Here is an 11,051-nt window from a genome sequence, read left to right as displayed (position 1 = left end):
ACCACAGTCTTTACTAATACACACACAGCGCTGAAGTCTCCTGGTTGACATCAATACTACCAGTGTATAATGTTTGTCACTATTTGAGTCTCCTAAGCACGTGTCTTCAATCTTCACCCCTTCAGTAGCATGACGTGTTTCCCTATTCATTGTGGTGACTATTTGGTGATTTTATACACCTTCAGAAACTCATGTGGAGGGTTAAAATAGTGAAGACTGTGGCCATTAATCTTCTGACCTCCATAGACCCTTGCTAATGTCAATAAAATGGTCTAATGGTACACAAAACTCATGGTAAAAAATGCGTCCCAGTACTGAAGGGGTTAAAATAGTGAAGACTGTGGCCATTAATCTTCTGACCTCCATACACCCTTGCTAATGTCAATAAAATGGTCTAATGGTACACAAAACTCATGGTAAAAAATGTGTCCCAGTACTGAAGGGGTTAAAATAGTGAAGACTGTGGCCATTAATCTTCTGACCTCCATAGACCCTTCCTAATGTCAATAAAATGGTCTAATGGAGGAGGAGGAGGAGGAGGAGGAGGAGGAGGAGGAGGAGGAGGAGGAAAAGGAAGAAGGAATACAGAATGAGAAGGAAGAGAAACGAGGAATAAAATGTAGTATGTAGAGAAAGAAGAAGAAGAAGAAGAAGAAGAAGAAGAAGAAGAAGAAGAAGAAGAAGAAGGAGAAGAAGAAGATAATAGTAATAATAATGCTGGTGATAAATTCAACAAGTGTTATTTTGCAAGAGAAATAAGAGAGAGAGAGAGAGAGAGAGAGAGAGAGAGAGAGAGAGAGAGAGAGAGAGAGAGAGAGAGAGAGAGAGAGAGAGAGAGAGAGAGAGAGAGTGAGAGAGAGAGAGAGAGAGAGAGAGAGAGAGAGAGAGAGAGAGAGAGAGAGAGAGAGAGAGAGAGAGTTCATTGCTCCTAAAATTGATTGAATAGAAGGCATGACCTCTACAGAGAGAGAGAGAGAGAGAGAGAGAGAGAGAGAGAGAGAGAGAGAGAGAGAGAGAGTTCGTATTGTAGGTTAAGTTGAAAGTGAAGTAAAAGTGAGAGTAATTAATATCTCTCTCTCTCTCTCTCTCTCTCTCTCTCTCTCTCTCTCTCTCTCTCTCTCTCTCTCAATGTCATTTAATCATATTTTTTTTATTTTTGGGATTTATTATCAAATTTAATTTTTTTCTTGTTTATGTAAAGATATTTATTTATTTATTTATTTATTTATTTATTTTTCTGCCTCACGAATTTGTTTACAGTTACGTGTGTGTGTGTGTGTGTGTGTGTGTGTGTGTGTGTGTGTGTGTGTGTGTGTGTGTGTGTGTGTACATTAGCTAATTAAGGTGCACTCCCGGATCTACACACACACACACACACACACATATTTATTCCTACCGTGTGTGTGTGCGTGTGTGTGTGTGTGTGTGTGTGTCTGAAAATAAATCATTCTCTCTCTCTCTCTCTCTCTCTCTCTCTCTCTCTCTCTCTCTCTCTCTCTCTCTAAATTTTCATAGCAACTGGTTTATAAATAGTATTAGATTATTAATCTCTCTCTCTCTCTCTCTCTCTCTCTCTCTCTCTCTCTCTCTCTCTCTCTCTCTCTCTCACATCTTGACTCCAGTTTCTTGGCATCTTATGACACTCCAATAATCTCTCTCTCTCTCTCTCTCTCATCTTGACTCAGTTTCTTGGCATCTTATCTCTCTCTCTCTCTTCCATTCATGCTACGGTGCCAAACTTCAGCAAAAAACAGCAATAAAAACAAAAAACATCTTTATTCTCGACAAACACCAACCACCGCCTTACACTGCAGTAGTAATAATTTTATACACCTATCCTGCCGGCCTATACCACGCCAGTGTCTCCAGAAATAGGCCTACGAGAAATATCTGGAAGTTTTAAAGGTGATATGGCAACGCAGACCGGGCCACGCAGCACCTCGATAAACCATTACACCTCTTTTTTTTCCGCAACTGTTGTTTATTTTGAGTTTTCGTTGTGTTTTCTGTGTTTTTCTGTGATTTTTGTGTTGTTTTGGTGTGTGAGGGTGAGTGAGGTGGTGTGGAAATGGTGTTTTGTTGGGGAGCATAGCGGGGTTTTCCAGCATCCCTTCTCGGCCATTCATCTTCAATACAAGAGGTTCTGAGGAAAGGAAAGATCCAGAACCATTTTCATTGCCAACCATGTCCTGAATATTTCACTACAGACACACTGACCGTATTATTTGACATTGTGAAAGGAAAAACTCAACATATTATTTATCTATTAACTCGTAGTGTTTAGAGAAGATTTTATAAGGATTTTGACTAATTTCTCGTTATATTTCTTCAACCCGCCATGACACACCACACACGTACCACATCACACCAGCAAAATAGACAATGAATAAAGCGTTAATTTATTCATGGCTGACATTTGGACTAGAAGGATTTACTGAATTCTTTGCCTCTTTCCTCTCCCACCCGCCAACCCGCCATGACGCAGCGTGGCGTGCCCTGCGACCCCTCCCGCCGTGAACATCAATAACTCTCTAATAACGCGCCAGTCAATACTAACAATGCCACTACGTCACCGAAACTAATACTAATAACAATAACTACCACCAGAATTAATGAAAATGGGGAATGGGGATAATGGGGGAGGATTCTAATGGTCTAAACGATGGAGCAGCTATGACGTCATGTTACTGGCAATATGGGAGGGAAAAAATGAGATATAAGGAAATTTAAGCTTTTTTCTGCCTTTCTGGGTGAATCTAGGTTAATGTAATAAGTTCAGTGGGTCAAAATGAGAGTACTGAAGAGGCTACAGAGGAATATAAAACATAAATAAGAGAAAAAAGAGATACAAACAATAAATTAATGGGCTTCTTTTAAAACCTTCAGTACTGAGACAGATTTTTACCTTGTTTTGTGTACGATAAGATGATTTTATTGACATTAGGAAGGGTCTATGCAGGTCAAAGGATTAATGGCCAGAGTCTTCACTATTTTAATCCCCCCCTCATAAGTTTCTGAAGCTGTATAAAATCACCAAATAGTCACCAGAATGAAGATGAAAACTCGTCATGGTACTGAAGAAATTGAGGATGATGAGAAACCAGAATAATAATGGAAGTACTATATACTTTTCTCTTTTAAATATAAGTTTCTGTGTGATTTAAGAGGAATGCAACAACCTCACAGGGTCAAAATAAGAGTGCACTAAAGATCACACAGGAAAAACAGCCGTAAATAAGATAAATAATAGTAGAAACACAGGAAATTGACAGTCTTGTAGTGGTGAGAGAGGAAGAGATGGAAGAGGGAAAGAATGAAGAGATATATGAGGAAACTATTGTATTTTATTGACGTTTTACATTAATTTAGGTTAGTATGGCGCATTCAAGTAGGTCAAAATAAGAGGACAGAAGAAGCTACACAGGAAAACAAGACGTGAATAGGAGAAATAATAATAAAAACACGAGATTATTGCGAATTTGTTAAGGAGGAGAGCAGGAAAAGATGGAAAAGACTATATATCTAATTAATTCAGGGTAAAGACTTAATATAATGCCTTCAATAGGTCAAAATAAGAGGACAGAAGAAGCTACACAGGAAAACAAGACGTGAATGGGTGAAATAATAATAAAAACACGAGATTATTGTGAATTTGTTAAGAAGGAGAGCAGGAAGAGGTGAAAACTCAGGGTAAAGACTTAATATAATGCCTTCAATAGGTCAAAATAAGAGAACAGAAGAAGCTACACAGGAAAACAAGACGTGAATGGGTGAAATAATAATAAAAACACGAGGTTATTGCGAATTTGTTAAGGAGAGCAGGATAAGGTGAAAACTCAGGGTAAAGACTTAATATAATGCCTTCAGTAGGTCAAAATAAGAGAACAGAAGAAGCTACACAGGAAAACAAGACGTGAATAGGAGAAAAAATAGTAAAAACACGAGATTATTGCGAATTTGTTAAGAAGGAGAGCAGGAAAAGATGGAAAAGATTATATATCTAATTAATTCAGGTTAGACTTAATATAATGCCTTCAACAGGTCAAAATAAGAGAACAGAAGAAGCTACACAGGAAAACAAGACGTGAATAGGAGAAATAATAGCAAAAACACGAGGTTATTGTGAATTTGTTAAGAAGAGGAGGAAAAGACGAAAAAAAAAGTCAATATGTTTTAAAGACTTCTATATAAACTTTGGTGAACATTAAAATCTTCAATAAACAAGAAATAAAAGTACTAAAACTGCCACATGGGTAAGAATAACACGTAGATGACAAAAATAGCGACGAAAAATACGATATTATAATGAATTCGTTATAAAGACTGATAGAGAAAGAGATTGAATAGAGACAACAAAAATGATGCAAATAAAATTAATACAGTAACAATGATAATAGTGTGGTTAGGATGCCATTAATGGGTGGACGTGATACCTAATGGGCTAAGATGATAATAATAATAATAACACTAATAAAATACTAAGATTAATGGAAAAAAAAAATGGAAGAAAAAATATATATATAAAAAAATATCTGGTTTTAGAATGAATAATGGAATGTAATAGTTATGTAAGATGAAATACACTAATGGGAAGCAAAGTAATGGTAGTAAACATAAGAAATACTTCAAAATAATGGGTTGAAAAACTATTAATGGATGCGTGTGTGTATAACCATGAGTTTGAGATTAATGTCCTTGAAATAATGGGTAGATTAATGAAAACTGATCTATGTGTGATGGGAGGAAATAATGGGGATAAGAACTATCTGAAAAATAATGGGTGAGTGTATCTGAATAGGTCAATGGGGGTTCTATGGGTAACGATTTTAATGGGTTTCAAATAATGGGTAAATTGATAGGAGCTAGATAATATTCGTGAAAAATATGCTTAATGGGTTTCTAATGGGTTCAAGTTACATGGATGGGTTTAAACTAATGGGTAACTATATCATTAATGTATAGATGAGAGGAAAAAGTAATGGATGATGAGAATTGTGTTAAAATAGACTTAATGGGTTTACAGATTATAAAGTATTGAAATAATGGTTAACTAGATTATAATGGGCGAATCATGGAAGTAATGGGGGAACACAAAATAAAAGACGTAGAATTAATGGATAAAACTCGAAAAATAGACGTAATGGGTAAAAAATACATGAAATGTGGATGTAATGGGTAAATGGGTATAAAATGAAAATAAACTGGATGTTGAAATAATGGGTTTTGAGCTAGAGCCACTAAAACACACGAATTAATGGGTCTGGCAAGGAGAATCAAGCTAATGGTGAACTAATGGGTGTTATTATCTAAAAAGCAAAGAAAAATAATAGGTTTTTGAGACTTAGATTATGTTAATGGGTGAATTATGGAGCATTATGAGTGTGTATTAGTTAAGATAATGGGTAAATGAGTTAATATTGGTGAAAATGGAGAATATCAATGGGTTTTGGGTTAGATTAATGGGTTAGGATAATAATTAAGGAAAACAGTTTAAGATAATGGGTGTTTGGATAATAGAAATAGATAAATGGGTAAAAATAATGGGCAAAGATGAAAATGACATGAAAATAATGGCATTATGGGTATAGTTAATAGGTAAATGGGTGAATATGGCCAAGTTAATGGGTTTTTCAGTAATGGTCAAATTTATGGGGTTAAAATAATGGAATAATGAGTCGGTCTGGGTCTTAATGGGTGTATGGGTTATGGAAATAGGTGAATGGGTCAAAATAATGGATAATAGTTGTGATATGGGTAAAAATGGGTAAAAATTACAGGTTTTACTCAAGATAATGGATAAATGGGATGATATGAGAATAAATAGGCAAATATAATGGGCTTTGGGTGGAAATGATGACGAAATGGATTAAAATGGGTAGAATTCGTGAAGATAATGGGTCTAGGTTGAAATTAATGGGCAAATAGACTATTATAGGTAAAATAAGTAAAAATAATGGGTTTTTAGGAAGAAAAATAATGGATAATGGATGTTATGAATTTAAATTAATAAAAATAATGGGTTTTGAGTGAGAATGATAGACAAATAGTATGATATCTGTAAAAGGGCAAAACTAATGCGTATTGGGTGAAAGTAATGGGTTTAATGGAAAGATATAGGAAAAAATGGAAAAAAATAATGGTTTTTGGCGTGAAAATTATAATAAATCGTGTGATATCAACAGTAATAGGTTTGGCGTGAAAATAATGGGTAAATGGGGATATTTAGGTAAAATGTCGAAAGTTAATGGGTTTGGCGTGAAAATGACAGATAAATGGTGTGATATCACAAAAAATGGCAAAAATAATAGATTTGGCGTGAAAATAATGAGTTTAATGGGGAAATATAGGCAAAATTAAGTCAGAATTAATACATTTGGCTTGAATAAAATGGGTTTAATGGAGATATATAACCAAAAATAGAAAAAAAATAATGTCTAATGGAAAATATAAGCAAAAATGTAAAAAATAATGTGTTTAGTGTGAAAATAATAGGTTTAATGGAGATATACAAGCAAAAACTTAAAAAATAATGAATTTAGCGTGAAAATAATGAGTTTAATGGAGAAATTTTTGGGGGCCGCCGTGGTACAGTGGAACCATGCGTACTTTGGGGTCCGAGGGTCTCCAAGCGCACGGGTTCGAATCCTGTCCACGGTCCGAGTGTAGGTTGGGCTTCCTCACTCGGGACAACGGTTTCCTAGCGGGTGAGCTTTGAGATAGGAGGTGCCACGAAAAGTATCCCCTTTACCCCACAAACTCCCGTGAAAACCCCAATTGGTAGAAATAAAAATAAAATAAAATAAAATAAATAAATAAATAGATAAATAAATAAATATATATATATATATATATATATATATATATATATATATATATATATATATATATATATATATATAAGCAAAAATGGAAAAATAATAGATTTGACGTGAAATAATGGGTTTAATGCAGATATACAAGCAACAATGGAAAAATAATGGGTTTTGTCGTGAAAATAATTGATTTAATGGAAAATATAAGCAAAACTGTCAAAGATAATGGGTTTAATGGAGAAATATAAGCAAAAATAGAAAAATATGGGTTTGACATGAAAATCATGGGTTTAATGGCGAAATATAAGCAAAACTCAAAAATAATGGGTTTAATGGAGAAATATAAGCAAAACTTTCAAAAATAATGGGTTTAATGGCGAAATATAAGCAAAACTAAAAAATAATGGGTTTAATGGAGAAATATAAGCAAAAATGGGAAAAATAATGGATTTGACGTGAAAATAATGGGTTTAATGGAGAAATCTAAGCAAAACTGGAAAAAATGATGGGTTTAATGATATATAGGCAAAAATGGAAAAATAATGGGTTTGACGTGAAAGTAATGGGTTTAATTTAAAAATATAAGCAAAACTAAACAAAATATGGGTTTAATGGAGAAATATAAGCAAAAATGGAAAAATAATGGGTTTGACGTGAAAATAACAGGATTAATGGAGAAATATAAGCAAAACTAAAAAAATAATGGGTTTAATGGAGAAATATAAGCAAAAATGGAAAAAATAATGGGTTTGACGTGAAAGTAATGGGTTTAATTTAAAAATATAAGCAAAACTAAAAAAATATGGGTTTAATGGAGAAATATAAGCAAAAATGGAAAAATAATGGGTTTGACGTGAAAATAACAGGATTAATGGAGAAATATAAGCAAAACTAAAAAAATAATGGGTTTAATGGAGAAATATAAGCAAAAATGGAAAAAATAATGTGTTTGACGTGAAAATAATGGGTTTAATGGAGAAATATAAGCAAAACTGTAAAAAATAATGGGTCTAATGAAGAAATATGAGAACAAATGGAAAAATAATGGGTTTGACGTGAAAATAATGGGTTTAATGGAGAAATATAAGCAAAACTAATAAACAATGGGTTTAATGGAGATATATAAGCAATTCTAAAAAAAATAATGGGTTTAAAGAAGAAATATGAGAAAAAATGGAAAAATAATGGGTTTGACGTGAAAATAATGGGTTTAATGGAGAAATATAAGCAAAACTGTAAAAAAATAATGGGTTTAATGGAGAAATATAAGCAAAACTGTCAAAATAATAGGTTTAATAGAGAAATATGAGCAAAAATGTAAAAATAATGGGTTTGGCGTGAAAATTATTAATAAATCGTGAGTATAGCGTTAAAATAATGGATCTAATGGGGAGATATGGCCAAAAATGGGTAAAAATAGAGTAAATATATGAATAAGAGAGATTAGGATAAAGGAGAAAGTATATAATAAGGGATAATATGGATAACAGAGAGATATATGGAGAAAATAATGATAAACAGGAATAAATGAGGAAAAATGGATAAATAGAATGAAATAATGAAAGAAATAGACGAAAATAAATAGAGAAAGAGGAGAAATGGAGATAAAATAGGATAACAGAGAGAAATATGGAGAAAATAATGATAAACAGGAATAAATGAGGAAAAATGGATAAATAGAGAAATAAATGAACGAAATAATGAAAGAAATAGACGAAAATAAATAGAGAAAGAGGAGGAATGGAGATAAAATAGGATAACAGAGAGAAATATGGATAAAATAATGATAAACAGGAATAAATGAGGAAAAAATGGATAAATAGAGAAATAAATGAACGAAATAATGAAAGAAATAGACGAAAATAAATAGAGAAAGAGAAGAAATGGAGATAAAATAGGATAACAGAGAGAAATATGGATAAAATAATGATAAACAAATAAATAAATAAATAGATAAATAAATAAATAGAATAATGGGTACTGTTAATAGATAAATGGGTGAATATGGCCAAGTTAATGTGTTTTTTTTTAATAATGGTCAAATTTATTAGGTTAGAATAATGGATTAATGGGTTGGGATGAGTGTTAATGGGTGTAGTGATAAAACAAGATAGAAAAAAAAAGAATAATTACAGAAATGGGTAAATGGAGACACAGATAGACGGAATAATGACAGAAATGGATAAAGATAGGAAATAGGATAAATAAATAAATAAATAGAATAATGGGTACTGTTAATAGATAAATGGGTGAATATGGCCAAGTTAATGGGTTTTTTTTTCAATGATAGTCAAATTTAATGGGTTAAAATAATGGATTAATGGGTTGGTATGAGTGTTAATGGGTGTAGTGATAAAACAAGATAGAAAAAAAAGAATAATGACAGAAATGGGTAAATGGAGACACAGATAGACGGAATAATGACAGAAATATAGAAAATAATGGATAAATATAAATAAATACACAAAAATAAACAATAAAACAGACAAAACAAATGAATGAATAGACACAAACCCATTAGCTAATAGTTTCAATGGGCGCTTACCTGACGCAGCTTCCTCTGGTGGGCGCCGTGGGGGTGAGGGAGGGGGTGGGGGCCAGGGGAGAGGTGGGTGTGGTCTTGCTCGCGCGCCCGCACCCACGCACCATTGTTAGGCTGAGTTTGGTGACGAGAAAATGGGCTTAAGGGTGGTGTTTGTGTGTTCGTGTGTTTGTGTGTGTTTGTGTGTTAATTATTTTCTTCGTCTTCCTCTATTTTTTCTTCTTTTATTTGTATTTTTCTTGTCTTTCCACTATTTTATTTTTGTTTTTTCTTATTATTTCTTCTTTTGTTCCCTTGTTCTATCACTTCTCTCCCTATTTATCTCCTCTTCCTCTGTTTCTTCTCGTTTTATTTCCTTCTACCTGTTCTTTTCATCTATTTCCTCTTCCAATCTTTATTTTCTCACCTTTCCACCTGTTTTTATCTCTCTCTCTCTCTCTCTCTCCGTCTAATTCCTTCCTTCTCTTCTTCTTTCTCTGTTCCTTCTTATCTCCACTCTTTATTCTTCTTCTCCTTCCTCCTTTCCTTCGTCTCGTCTTTCCTTTCTATCACTTTTATTGTATCTTATCAGTTCTCTCTCTCTCTCTCTCTCTCTAAGCTATTGTCCCCACGTACACATTGAGAGGGAGTAAGTGAGCGAGTGAGTGAGAGGGAGAGGTAACCTGTGTACGTGGTGGAGAGGCACTGTGTAAGCTCCTCCTCTTCTTCCTCTTCTTTATCCTCCTCCTCCTCCTCCTCCTCCTCTGCGCAAGTCAATGGAGATATAGAGAGGGAGGGAGGGAGAGGGGAGGTGTGGGGGTAAAGGAGTGCCCCCTCTCTCTCTCTCTCTCTCTAATGAATAAACAAATATTAAGGAACCTTGTAAGAAAATAAATAAATAGTGAAATGACGAGAGAAAAATATCTAATTATGTTTAAAGAGAGAGAATTGGCGAATGGTCGTGAGAGAGAGAGAGAGAGAGAGAGAGAGAGAGAGAGAGAGGGGGGAAGGCAGTGACAGTTATTACCGAAAAATACAATTAATAATGGTACTATTACTTCTACTACTACTACTACTAACAATAATAATAGTGATAAAAGTGGTAGTAACGATGGCAGCAGCAGTAGTAGTAGTGGTGGTGGTAGTAGTAGTAGTAGTAGTAAAAGCAATAAAACAACAATAATAATAATAATAGTAATAATCGATCTTGCTATTTATATACAGCTAACCACACACACACACACACACTCTGGCCCTCCACCACCACCACCCCTGCCCCTTCACAGCACTGCCCATCACCTCCCCCACCCCAGACTTCACAGACACCGCTCCTCCGCCAGCCCCTCCAACACCAGGCAGTGCTAAACAACATTGGGTCACACTTAAGAGGAATGCATAATATTTTGAGTCTTAAAAGCAAAACAAGGAGAGAAAAATGTAGAACAGCATTGTGGGTACAACTTGACGAGGTATTTGAGCGCCAATGTTTGTAAATACTGAGAGAGAGAGAGAGAGAGAGAGAGAGAGAGAGAGAGAGAGAGAGAGAGAGAGAGAGAGAGAGAGAGGGGGTGGGGGTGAGACCTGTAGGAATAATAAAAATAACCATGATTTCTTCGTCTTTATTACAAAAAAATGAAATTCCTGCCTAAATTGCTGAGAGAGAGAGAGAGAGAGAGAGAGAGAGAGAGAATGACAATTATCTCAACATTAAAACAGCA

This window comes from Portunus trituberculatus, chromosome 26, assembly GCF_017591435.1.
Source record: "Portunus trituberculatus isolate SZX2019 chromosome 26, ASM1759143v1, whole genome shotgun sequence".
NCBI classification, from domain to species: domain Eukaryota; kingdom Metazoa; phylum Arthropoda; class Malacostraca; order Decapoda; family Portunidae; genus Portunus; species Portunus trituberculatus.
The sequence above is the reverse complement of the archived record's forward strand: the minus strand, read 5'-3'. Positions refer to the sequence as shown.